This window comes from Moschus berezovskii, chromosome 10, assembly GCF_049115385.1.
Source record: "Moschus berezovskii isolate FMDL1 chromosome 10, NW_MosBer_1.0, whole genome shotgun sequence".
NCBI classification, from domain to species: Eukaryota; Metazoa; Chordata; class Mammalia; order Artiodactyla; family Moschidae; genus Moschus; species Moschus berezovskii.
In genome coordinates this window covers 83,755,991-83,770,105 of record NC_142469.1, presented here as the reverse complement: position 1 = coordinate 83,770,105, position 14,115 = coordinate 83,755,991, and the positions used below count along the sequence as shown (strand labels likewise).

The window sequence follows — 14,115 nt, the reverse complement described above, 5'->3', positions numbered from 1 at the left end:
TGGGTTGTCATTTCCTTTTCCAGGGAATTATGACCTAGAGCCAGACATCTTGGAATGTGAAGTCAAGTGGACCTTAGAAAGCATCACTACGAACAAAGCTAGTGGAGGTGATGGAATTCCAGTTGAGCTATTTCAAATCTTGAAAGATGATGCTGTGAAAGTGCTACACTCAATATGCCAGCAAATTTGGAAAACTCAGCAGTGGCCACAGGACTGGAAAAGGTCAGTCTTCATTCTAATCCCAAAGAAAGGCAATGCCAAAGAATGCTCAAACTACCGCACAATTGCACTCATCTCACACGCTAGTAAAGTCATGCTCAAAATTCTCCAAGCCAGGCTTCAGCAATATGTGAAGTGTGAACTCTCAGATGTTCAAGCAGGTTTTAGGAAAGGCAGAGGCACCAGAGGTCAAATTGCCAACATCCGCTGGATCATGGAGAAAGCAAGAGAGTTCCAGAAAAACATCTATTTCTGCTTCATTGACTATGCCAAAGCCTTTGACTGTGGAACATTCTGAAAGAGATGGGAATACCAGACCACCTGACCTGCCTCTTGAGAAACCTGTATGCAGGTCAGGAAGCAACAGTCAGAACCGTACATGGAACAACAGACTGGCTCCAAATAGGAAAAGGAGTGCGTCAAGGCTGTATATTGTCACCTTGCTTATTTAACTTATATGCAGAGTACATCATGAGGAACGCTGGGCTGGAAGAAGCACAAGCTGAAATCAAGATTGCTGGGAGAAATATCAATAATCTCAGATATGCAGATGACACCACCCTTATGGCAGAAAGTGAAGAGGAACTCAAAAGCCTCTTGATGAAAGTGAAAGAGGAGAGTGAAAAGGTTGGCTTGAAGCTCAACATTCAGAAAACAAAGATCATGGCATCTGGTCCCATCACTTCATGGGAAATAGATGGAAAAACAGTGGAAACAGTGTCAGACTTTATTTTTGGGGGCTCCAAAATCACTGCGGATGCTGACTGCAGCCATGAAATTAAAAGACGCTTACTCCTTGGAAGGAAAGTTATGACCAACCTTGATAATATATTGAAAAGCAGAGACATTACTTTGCCAACAAAGGTCCGTCTAGTCAAGGCTATGGTTTTTCCCGTGGTCATGTATGGATGTGAGAGTTGGACTGTGAAGAAAGCTGATCACCAAAGAATTGATGCTTTTGAACTGTGGTGTTGGAGAAGACTCTTGAGAGTCCCTTGTACCGCCAGGAGATCCAACCAGTCCATTCTAAGGGAGATCAATCCTGGGTGTTCATTAGAAGGACTGATGCTAAAGCTGAAGCTGCAATACTTTGGCCACCTCATGCGACGAGTTGACTCACTGGAAAAGACTCTGATGCTGGGAGGGATTGGGGGTGGGAGGAGAAGGGGACGACAGAGAATGAGATGGCTGGATGGCATCACTGACTTGATGGACATGAGTTTGAGTGAACTCCGGGAGTTGGTGATGGACAGGGAGGCCTGGCGTGCTGTGATTCATGGGGTCGCGGAGAGTCGGACACGACTGAGCGACTGAACTGAACTGACTGATTGTCATTGTTGCTGTGTTGTTCAATTGCTAAGTCATGTCCGACTCTTTGAAATCCCATGGTCTGCAGCACGCCATGCTTCCTTGTCCTTCACTATTTCCCAGAGTTCGCTCAAATTCATGTCCATTGAGTCGGTGATGCCATCTAATCATCTTATCCTCTGCCGCCCCCCTTCTCCTTTGTCTTTCAACCTTTCCCAGCATCAGGGTCCTTTCCAGTGAGTCAGCTCTTCACATCAGGTTGCCAAAGTATTGGAGCTTCAGTTTGCACATCAGTCCTTCCAATGAATTTTCAGAGATGATTTCCTTTAGGATTGATTGGTGATAGTTGAACCCAAATCTCAATTTGTTATTTGGTTGTCCCATCTGTTTTATGAAACTTTATTCCTCTTCTCTTGCCTTGATTTGAATTAATAAACATTTTTGTATTCCATTTTAATTCCTTTATTTGTTTTTAAGGGTATCTTGGCACTACTTTTTAAAGTTGTTTCCAGGAAGTATGATATGTATCTTTAACTTTTCATAGTCTACATAGAGCTAATATTTATGTAAAATTAAAGACCAGTGCAATGATATAATTCTCACTATCCTTTGTGCATTTGTTGTCATCTCTACTGCATCTACTTATGTTATAAACCCCACAATATATTGTTTTGCTTAAGTCATGTATCTTTAAAATAATTTAAAAATTTTATATTTTCTCCCACATTTATCACTTCCTGTGCTCTTCATTCCTGCTTTTAAATCCAAGTTTCCATCTGGTATCAATTTCCTTAGCCTGAAGAACTTCCTTTAGCATTTCTTTATTGCTGGTCTTCTGACAACAAATTTTGTCAGTTGCCTTTTATTTGAAAATGTCTTTATCTTACATTAATATTTGTAATACTATTATGACTCCAGTAATTAATAAATAATTATCATCCTGTACCCAACCTGGTTTCTGCCATATCCTGTTCTTCATCTTGCTCAATCATCCCCATATTATTTTAAAGCAAATCCAAGACATTATATAATTTCATCCATAAATATTTGTGTTTATCACTAAAAAAGAAAACTTAAGCATAAACTATATCATATGTTAATACATTCAAAAATAACTTAATATGACATCCACAAAGAAAACTTCTAAAATACAATATCCTTCAAGAAAACTTCTTACATGCATGCCACCTAAGCAGAGATAGATCTTGAAGGAATACAAAGTCCAAGGCCCTACTAAAGTGATCATCTTAGAGGCCCTCTTAGGCCAAAAAACATTTCATGGTCCATGAAGAATGTACTGCTGGCCCTGCAGCTAATAATTACACACAGAAAAAAGACACTTAATCCCTGATTGTTCTCTTTATATATTAGCAATAAACATCTGTACAGTTCCAAGCCTCCAGGTAGCAATCCAGGTATCAGTAAATTAAGCCTTTTTCCCTGAAACTCCCTGATTTCCCCCAAACTCTGCAGAATCACTGACATTTTGTGACTAATCTTACAGCTAATTGGAAACTTTGGTATAAGAACCTACCAGAACTCATTTTCCTAACACCACTGGGACTTCAAGACTTTTTCTCACTAAGTGGCTGCTGCTGCCCTATTACTGAGTCCTAATGGACACAGATTAACTCACTAAAAGAACAGTGATGACTCTGAGCAGATTTCATCCTTCAGTGGGTCTTCTCTGACCTATATTTCCATAGAGTGGGCCAAGCCTCAGAACGTTTCAATGCAAAATGAAAATGGCACCTCCAGTGAGGGACAAAAAAAGACCTTAGTTACCCTCACCAACAGATTGTTGAATATCCATTAGACCCAGAAACAGTTTTGACCATGAAATAACAAACTTTTGGCTTAACTGGAGCCTCATTTCAAGTCCTTGGAGAAAGAAATGTTCTACCTTGCAAAAGAACACCATTTCATACATATAGAAGAAATTAAGAAATGAGAAAATCAGCTATCACAGTAATACTTCAGATTAGAATCAACAATATATGCTAAAGACTAGTGGGTAAAAATTTGATGAGAAAAAAATACTTGCATAAATACTTTTTAATTAATTTAAAACTAATCACTCAAATACTTTTTAATTATTAATAAATATAAAATACTTTATAATTAACCATCTTAACCAAGTGGTAAAGTCAAGATCATTAACAGTGGGACAACCTGATATACTGTACCCCCAGGATGATCCACTAAGAACACAGCATCAAGTCTGTGTTATACCTGCCAAGAATGTATGACCTCGAAGTAATCTTGAGGAAATATCAGTCAACCACAAATTGAAGGTCATTCAACAAAGTAGCAGCTCTATGCTATTCAAGTGTCAAGTAAGAAAAGACAAGGGAAAACTGAGGAATTTTGCCACATTGAAGGTGGATGTAGAGACTTGAAAACTAAATACAATAAATGACCTTGGTTGGATTTTGGACTGAGAAGGAAAGGATGATTGTAAAAGATATTGTTGGAACAATCAGGAATATTGAATGGCGTCTGTGCATTGACACTAGTGTTGAATTGATGATGATTTCCTGACATTGGAGGATGTACTGTGATTTTTCGGGAGAGTACACTTGATTTTTAGGAAACATACTGAAATGCTTAGGGTTAGTGGGGCATTACGTCTACAACTCACTCTCAAATAATCAGAATAATAAAGAAAAAATGGTAAAATGTTAACAATCAAGGGATCCAAGTAAAAAGTTTAAAGAAACTATTTGCATTAGCTTTGCACCTTTTCTCTGTAAGTTAAAAATTATGTAAAAAGTTGTTTTGTTTTTGTTTTTTAAGAAGCAACTATTTGCTTTAGTTCCAAGGTTTAATGATTGCCTTATTTTTGTGTGTTCTACTCCCCTGACTTTATGTCACTGCTTCTTCTTGATCCCTGTCCCTGCAGCTTTATCATAACTGGAGATAGAGTGGTTTAAAATGAACCTGTGGTCTGGAAAGGATGGGGATTGGGGGTAAGCAGGAGGGCAAAGGATGGAGTTCTGCGTGTCCTGGCAGCACAGAGTATCCACAGACAGAAGTGTCTCATAGGGATCTTCTTAGTAGTGATGGTGATTAACATTCAAACTGAATGAGACTTGTGACAGCAACAAGGACAGTTAATCCCAGTGGATTCATGACCTTAACTCCTCAGTGTCTGAGGGAGGCTTCACAATCATTCCACCGGCCCTTGAGAGACAATTTGCTCTCATCTGGAATTCTAAAATAGATCAATAAAATAAGTGCAAAACAGGAGTTTTCAGCCTTGGTCTCAGTATATTCGGAGTCTTTGTTCCCATCCACTTTAGCATCTACTGTTCCATCCCAGTCAAGTAAAGCAGAATCAAGTCTGAGTCGCTTTTTAAAGTAAACCTTAATTACACATGTTTTATATTTGTTCCTAGTCTGAGTTGCTACAAGGAAAACATTCAAGTATAATGAATCTTAAGCATGAAGGAAAGAAAATGCTTCAGTCACATTAAAAAAAGAATCAGTGCATGAGGAGCAGAGAAATAGGGTGGTTTGCAGTAACGACACTGTGGCTCATTGCATTTTAGTTAATGTCACAAAGTAAGAAATCCATGAAGAGAAATAACAACATGTGAGGAGACAATGAACAAAATGTGCTTTGCTCATTTGCTGTGACAGGGATAGCTTCATTTAAATAATTCATGATAATGCCTCGCAGTGTGCTTTTCAATGCACAATGTGTGCTTTGCAAAAATAACCAGGCTTAGTAATATGGAACTTGAATCTAATTCTCTGTTCTAAAATTTCTGATAAGAAGTAGAAAGAAGCTGCCACAATCATGATGAAGCGGCTGAGAGAGCAGGCTGGAGAGGTGGTTTGGAGAGGGCTGAGCAGACTTGGCAGAGCTCCTTGTCTTCTAGTGGTTTAGGTAGCGTCTCCTTGTCTTATCTAGCAGCTTCACATACGCTTGATAAGGTGGTAAGGGTCTGTGCTAGGTGGACTTTCACATGGAGGCAAGTGTCACACAGAATTACCACTGGGTCAGGGGTGGACAGAAAATGAACCATGTGCTGAGGTCTCCGGTGGAAAAAAGAGCAAACCTAGGTGTGGGTACAGCAATAAGGAGGCTGACTGAAGATTTTTTTAAGATTTTCAAATAATTTGTATATGCAAATTCATAAATAGTTAAATGGATACATAAAAGCATAAAAAATAGGTCACATTTAAGTGGTGCAATTATGGATGATTATGGTATTTTCCTCTTTTTTCTTATTCACACTTTCTAACGTATCTACAAAGGCCTGATTTTATAGAACTATTGAATAGACAGAGAAGGCCCATGGCTTTCACATAAGTGGTCCCCTCCAAATGAAACACTTATTCTCCAAGTCTTGGCTTATCTATCTCTAAACATCCTTTGGATTCCAGCCGAAGTGTCAGATCCCCAGGGAAGGCTTCCATGAGCCCCTGTACTAGATGAGCCCCTGTACTAGCCCCTGTACTTTTCCTTTGTCACAGCACAACTGTAGCTATTTCCTTGATATTGATTGGGTTGGCCAAACCTGCCTAGGGTTATGAAAAATAGAGGATAATGCATGTACTTGGACTTGATGTCACTATGTGAGTGCAGGATGACTTTCCTTGTGTGATTCTTATTATTATATGACTTGTGACCAATGAAGCAAAATAAGTTTCTGAGGCAGGAGCACAAAACTTTCTCTGGAACCAAAATGGCAGATCAAGGTCACATGGCTTGTAAAAAGCTAGTTTTGTGACATATAAGTGACCATATAAGGTGGGTCTGGGGGATGATATTTCTGGGGTACTGCCAGAATCCTCTCACCTTTCCAGTAGGCTGACCGTTTCTGTTCCCCAAACACTTCCCCTTGTGAGTCTACTGTCTGCTCACTGAGCCCTGTCTATTTAATTTTATCTCATACTTAATTCCATCTCATATTCTTTGCCAAAACGTGTATCCTTTACACTTGATGTGCACTACAGTGTAAGCTAAGCACTATTTTTGTGTTTCTTTTCTAGCTAACTCTCAAATCTTTTAGTCCCTTTTTTTGACTCATTCACCATTTAGTCTTTCTCTTCTATGGGACGAGTGAGTGAGTGAAGTTGCTCAGTCGTGTCCGACTCTGCAACCCCATGGACTGTAGCCCACCAGTCTCCTCCATCCATGGGGTTCTCCAGGCTAGAGTACTGGAGTGGGTTGCCATTTCCTTCTCCAGCGGATCTTCCCAACTCAGGGAATTGAACCTAGATCTCCCACATTGCAGGCAGACGCTTTAACCTCTGAGCCACCAGGGAAGCAAGCCCCATAAAAAAAAATAAAAAAGGCATAGTGGCAGTCTTGTTGGCTGCTCTGTCCCCAGCACCTGATATGGTGCTTGTAGCTTAGCAGGGGGTAAATAAGTATGTTTAAATTAGAATAAAGGATGAAAAAAAAAAGTTGAAAAACAAGGAAGACAAAATCACTGCTTGTATTAATTTCCTTTTCATTATAACAAATTACCACCAACTTGGTGGCTTAAAGCAGTACACGTGTCCTCTCGGAGTTCTGAGATCACAAGTCTGAAATCAGGTTCACTGGGCTACAGACAAGGTTTTGGCAGGACTGGTTTATTTCTGGAAACTCTAAGGGGATATTTGTCTCCTTGTCTTTTTCAGGTTCTAGTAGCTGCCTGTTTTCCTTGACTCATATTCCCTTTCTCTACCTTCAAAGTCAGCAGCATGAGATGTTCAAATCGCTCCATCTCTTCCATCATCACATCATTCTCTTCTGATTATGATGTCTCTTGAACCCATTACAAGGACCACTGAGATTATGTTGAATCCCAATAATGCAGGATAATCTCCCCATCATAAATCCTTAATCACATCTGTGAAGTCCTTTTTCCAAACAAGATAACATTTCTAGGTTTCAGGGATTAGGGCCTGCACATATTTTGAGACATTTATCCAGTCTATCACAGTGCTCTAGCTTCTAAGACATGCAAAATACTCCCAAATATTTCCAGGGGTGCTATTTTGTATTATCAAATATCCACTGAGACTCATGGACATTCTTCTTTTCCCATTTTAGGACAAGTTTTAGTCTACTAAAATATGCACTTCAGAGGGTAGAAGTCTTTTACACTCCATTCCATTCAATGTTGAATCTCATGTACCCAGAACTATGCTTGTTATACAGTAGGCCCTTGGTAAAGATTCACTGAATGCTTGATGAATAGACTTTATCTGCTGACTTGGATGGTAAAGAATCTGCCTGCAATGTGGGTAGACCCAGGTTCAATCCCTGGTTTGGGAAGACCCCCTGGAGAAGGGAATGGCAACCCACGCCAGTATTCTTGCCTGGAGAATTCCATGGATAGAAGAATCTAGGGGGCTACAGTCCATGAGCTCGCAAAGAGTTGGACACAAGTGAGCAACTAACACTTTCACTTCACTTTCACTTTTGGTATCTATCATTTATTTCCTCTTCTTTAGATAAAATAACCTCCATTCCTATTTGGTGAACGGTAACCCACTCCAGTATTCTTGCCTGGAGAATCCCATGGACGGAGAAGCCTGGTAGGCTACAGTCCACGGGATCGCAAAGAGTCGGACACGACTGAGCGACGGAACGAACGAACGAACGATGGTTCTACAGAAGCTGACTCCAAAAATCACATGGTCAAGGCTAATTAAATTCATGTGGGTCAATCCCATAGCCACACCCACTGGCAGAAATGGGCATGGGCCCAAACTAATCCAATCAGAGTGAAACTAAAATAAGACTTTTTCTCTTCTGGACACAACTGAGGAACCATAATAGTTGAAGCCATGACCGTCGAAGGTAGAGCAGAGGGGCAGAAAAAAACACATCATTGGTTTTATTACTGAACCTCTGGATCAAGCTTCAACTGCAGCCAAACCTACCTCTGAGTTTTCCAATTATATGAGAGTAAAATATTTCTTTTATTATTGGTGTCAAGTTGAAAGTTACTTACAGTGAAATATTCTAAAACTACTAAAAGGTATAAGATATAAAAGATGAAAAACCTACAGAAACTGAACAAATAACTTTGCTTTGTTAATTGATAATAGAAAAGACAGGACACTCATGGTCTGTATCCCTGCCTCCAAGAAGGAACTGATAAAGAGATGGAAGAAGCCTTTGGGCCTTCAGGTCACCCAGTTCAGTTCAGTTGCTTAGTGGTGTCTGACTCTTTGTGACCTTATGGACTGCAGCACGCCAGGCTTCCGTCTCCATCACCAACTCCCAGAGCTTGCTCAAACTCAGTCCATCGAGTCAATGATGCCATCCAACCATCTCATCCTGTCGTCCCCTTCTCCTCCTTCCTTCAATCTTTCCCAGCATCAGGGTCTTTTCCAGTGAATTGGCTCTTCACATCAGGTGGCCGAAGTATTGAAGCTTCAGCATCAGTTCTTCCAATGAATATTCAGGATTGATTTCCTTTAGGATTGACTGGTTTGATCCCAGGCCTTGTGTTATATACTCGACTGTAGATCAAATCATTTTGGGAACTTAGTAAAAACAGCTTCCCAGCCCCACCCCAGGTATGTTGAGCCAAAATGTCTATGGGTGAGGCTCACAGTTCGTTTTTAACAAATTCCAAGTGACTCTAATGGGGTCACCCTACTTAATGTTGGTGAACTAGACTTCCTGTTGGTAGAAGAGGCAGCCTAGCAGATATTGATGCTGATGCCAATCAGGTACAAAGTGTTGAATACATGCATGAAGTACTTAGAAGAATGTATAATCCTGTTTGAAGCCTTGAATTAAATACTTAAACTCTACAGAAGGTCTGACAGACTCTCTTCTATTGTGTAAAGGACATTAGTTTGACTACTTGGTGCTTTTTGTTTTTCAAATCTATCTGGTTCTTTGCTAGATCCTGCAAAGTTGATATGACAAGAGAGTGACAAGTAGATAAATGGACTATTATGGACCACCTTAAAACCTGTTTATCTTCTTTTCTCTTAAAGAAGGAAAAGCAGGGCAGCTCCAGAGTTGGTGAATTCAAGAACTCAAAATAGTCAAGGGTCAAGATTTTCTGTATTTTCACTTTGCCTGCTTAATAGTTTGCTGTGCTCCTCAAGCTTGTTCTCTGAAGTTGTTCCCAAATGACTGACTACTGTGAGCATAGATTTGCACACAGCAGAGGCCACAGGCTATAGGGCAGATGAAGGCCTGTTCTTTCCTCAAGTTCCTTTTTAGGTCCCTTTGAGAGTGAAGAAAATTTCCCCAGAAACTCTAGCAGCCACTCTCTTGTGTTTCCTTCAGCAGAACCAAGATCTGCATGTCCTTTCCTAAACCAGACACCTCAAGGAGGAGGGAATGGCCGTGATTCTGTCCAACTGTGACTTACTCTTTGGGTGTCGGGGTGACCCACCACCCCTGAAGCACAGGAGAACTACGAGGGGGAAGGGCTTTGTAGGAAGATGAAGAGGAAGTGGGGAATGGTGTGCGTGGGAGGAGGTGTGATGGACAGTTTCTTTAAACAGGACAGCCCTTTAAACAGGAATTGATGCAAGAAGAGGAAGGATCTCCATCCAGCAGCCCAAGTGCCTGATCTACCCAATCTTTATAGCTACCTGTTTTTTTCCTCCCCTTCAGAACACTATCTCAGTCCTTTTTCCCTTTACACTTGAGTTATTATATGGAGATATTTCATAAATGGATAAAAGTGGTTTTAATATCTGGCAGTGCAACTCACTAATTTTTTTCTTTATCTTAAATTTTTCATAGCTGTAACAGTCCATTCTCTTTTCCAGATTAGCTTTAGAATTAGTTTCTCAAAGTTCATAAGAAAATGCTCTTTGGGGATCTGTACTGGGATTGACTTGAATTGAAAGATTTATGTGGAGAGAACTGGTATCTTTAAACATAGCATATCTATCTATTTACCCAGGTTTTTTCCTACTGTTCTTTAATACAGATTTCTAATTTCCTTCCTAAAGGTCTTGTGCTTATCTTTATAGTTTTATGCAGCACCCAAGGGAAGCAGAGCTGGGCGAAGGGAGAGAGAAAGAGCCATGGTAACTTGTTTGAATCTTAGGATCTAGCACAGCCTATAACTTGAGAAATCTTAGGTCATTAAATTTCCTTTTCTTCTCAGTCTTGTTTGAATTCCATTTCTATTATTTGCACTTGAAAGCCTTCTGACCATGACATGAAAAGAATATACAGAGAAAGCAGGACGAAAGATTCCAGGTGTTCACTGAACATTTATTATGTATGTAATAAGAGCATCCTCCTTCTGCTTCTAAGATTTTCAGCCATTTAAGTCTTATAGGCAGCCACTTCTACTCTTTCAAAAATTTTATTTTTAGCTGTGCTGGATCTTTGTTGCTGTGTGGGTTTTTCTCTAGGCAAGTGGGGCCTACTCTAGTTGCGATGCTTGGGCTTCTAATTTCAGTGGCTTCTCTTGCCGTGGAGCAAGGACTCTAGGGCGTTTTGTGGGCTTCAGAAGTTGCCGCATGTGAGCTCAGTAGTTGCAGCTCCTGCGCTCTAGAGCACAGGATCAATATTTGTGGCACATGGGATTAGTTGCTCTGCCACATGTGGGATCTTCCTGGAACTGAACCCATGTCTCCTGCATTGGCAGGCATTCTTTACTACTGAGCCACTAGGGAAGCCCCACTTCTACTCTGACTCTGCCACAACCCTCCTGAAAATTTCTTAAAGAGATTTTTAAATACAGGATAGAGACAAATAGTCTCCTAAATCCTTGTTTCCATTTTCCAGTAAATTATCTGTGGATTTGACTCTTCCTACGCAGAAGGTAAATAATACTTGGTAGATCTGGAAGCTAACATCACGTACTTTATAAATGACTGGAGTATTATCAGGACTGCTACATTTGCAAAGCTGTACAAAAAACAAGTTTAGCAGGTGCCATTCACACAGATGACAGAGTGAAACAGCGCCCTCTGGAGGTGTGCTATACGTGATGTGTGTTAGTCACTCAGCGGTGTCTGACTGTGTGATCCCACGGACTGTAGCCAGCCAGGCTTCTCTGTCCATGGAATTCTCCAGGCAAGAACACGGAAGTGGGTGGCCATACCCTTCTCCAGCAATATATAATACCTTTAGGTATTATTACTATGCATAATTCCTTCTGGAATCCCTTTATAGAAGTCTTGAATTGATTAGAAATGAAAAGTCTTCAATGAAGCAAAGTATTAATAATATCCTATACTCTAGAACTTGTAATATCTTGAAAAAAAAGTCCTTCTTCCTAAAGAATTATCAAAGGAAAGTTTTTTTTCCTGATTATCTCTTTATTATCATTGTAATAGGAGTATCTAACACATCTCCATTCATTCAAACAAGTATTTGTTGAGTGGCTACTATGAACCTGGTGTTGTTTTAAGTACTAGGGATGGAAAGAGGTACCAGAATATGTGCCTGTACTCATCGAGTTACCTTCTAATGGAATAGGCAGACAGTAAATAAACAAGCAAGTACTACCGTGTATAAAGAATGGCAGGTGGAGCTACATGCTGTAAAGAGAAGTGAAACATTACAAAAGAAGAAACAGGAAGTGAGGACTTCAAGAGCAGAGGCTTTGCCTAATGTAAGCCAATGGCTTTCCTACCACACACCCTTACTTTGTCCCCACCCCTACCCGGTAAAAAAGCTTTGGCTTTAGGTTTCTCCTTTCCTTTTAAACTTCAGGATTTTCTTTCTTGAGGGATTCCCTGGTATCTCAGCTGGTAAAAAAAAATCCACCTACAATGCAGGAGACCCCAGTTCATTTCCTGGGTTGGGAAGATTCCCTGGAGAAGGGATAGGCTACTTACTCCAGTATTCTTGGGCTTCCCTGGTGGCTCAGCTGGTAAAGAATCTGCCTGCAATGTGGGAGACCTGAGTTTGATTCCTGGGTTGGGAAGATCCCCTGGAGAAGGGAACAGCTACCCACTCCATATTCTGGCTTGGAGGATTCCATGGACTGTATAGTTCATATTTTCCTTTCCTTTTAAACTTCAGGACTTTCTTTCTTGTTTCATCCACCCCTAAAAGCCACCCCCAAAACAAATACTGATATTTCCTGTGGTTGTCCATAACCATTTGATCTGTGTGAAAGGGTAGAAATATTGGGTTGGCCAAAAAGTTTGCTTGGGGTTTTTTAGAAAACCCAAATGAACTTTTTGGCCAACCCAGTATATCCAGAATATGAGGCTGATGAGAGGGAAGAAGCAGGATGAGCCACATTTCCAGACCTGTCTTGGATATTTAGAAAACAATGTATCTCTGAACACTCCCCCCTCCTCTCCACCACCTCCACACAGAAATATCCTCCTTTCTAACAGATGGCAGTAATTCAGCATGATATAGCTATTCTGTATTTAAGGATAATCTAGAAGTATGTTGTCTCTGAAAAAGTTTATGCACTAGATTTCCTCAGAGATTACAATTGAAACAGACATCCTCAACTGAGTCCTCCAAGGAACTCCTTGGGAGGCGGGTGGGTGGGTGTACTGAGATGAGAGTAAGAGGGGATGTTCCCTTTTAACTATACATGCGCTGGTACATTTTTCTACCCTCCAACCCCATTTCCAGGTGACTCTGATGGAGATGAATGACAAGAGCTAATCTTTATTTGGTTGTGATCTTCCTCTCCCTGCACACACACACACACTCCATCCATGTCTTAGGAATTTCATTGTTCAGTAGCTAAGTCATATCTGACTCTTTGTGATCCCATGAACTGCAGCACACCAGGCTTCCCTGTCCTTCATTATCTCCTGGAATTTGCTCAAACTAGTCCATTGAGTTGGTAATACCACTCAACTATCTCATCCTCTGTTGCCCCCTTCCCCTCTGGTACTCAATCTTTCCCAGCTTCAGGGTCTTTTCCAGTGAGTCAACTCTTCACATCAGGTGGCCAAAGTATAGGAGCTTCAGCTTCAGCATCAGTCCTTCCGATGAATATTCAGGGTTAATTTCCTTTAGGATTGACTGGTTTGATCTCCTTGCTGTCCAAGTGACTCTCAAGTCTTGGAAATGCAATTACATGAATCATGAATGTTGCCCCACCCACCAGGAAAAGCTACAAGCTTGAACAGCTCCAACCCCGAAATGAAAGGTCTTTGTAGGAGGTATTACCTTTGGCTGAACAGAAGCAATTTGAAACCGGTCCCACCAGTGTGACTAGGAGACCGATTCAAATGTCTCATAGGTTTCTCCAAGCATGACAGACACAAACAGCCAAGTTTCCTTCAAGGAGTCACAGGAAAGGTCAGCCCAGGCAAGAGGCAGGGGGACAACACCACTGGAAACCATCAGACATGTGGCCAGATAAGCATAATGTATGGGAGGCTGGGGAAATGCCATGATAGAGGTTTGTAAAAATCATGGGGGTGAAACTTGAGCACAAAGAGGACATCTCTTCCCAGCAGAGGTGACATTTGAAATTAGAGGGAAAACTTGACAGAGGGAAGGTTTAAGACGGTGAACCTTTGAAAAATGTCTTAAATATTATAAGAAAAGTTCCAAACTCTTAACAACATGGAATATTTATTAGGACAGAAAAATCTTAGATATGTGAATATATCTCATAGAGATTAAGAATAAACTTTTAATAAAAACTGTGACAACATATTTCTGGC

The 14,115-nt window shown here is 40.6% G+C and overlaps 1 protein-coding gene across 1 annotated transcript in view; it reads right to left on the bottom strand.

Moving 5' to 3' along the window:
* The window catches only part of ECT2L (epithelial cell transforming 2 like), an 85,762-nt gene that overhangs the window by 48,959 nt on the left and 22,688 nt on the right, over positions 1-14,115 (bottom strand). The window lies entirely within an intron of this gene.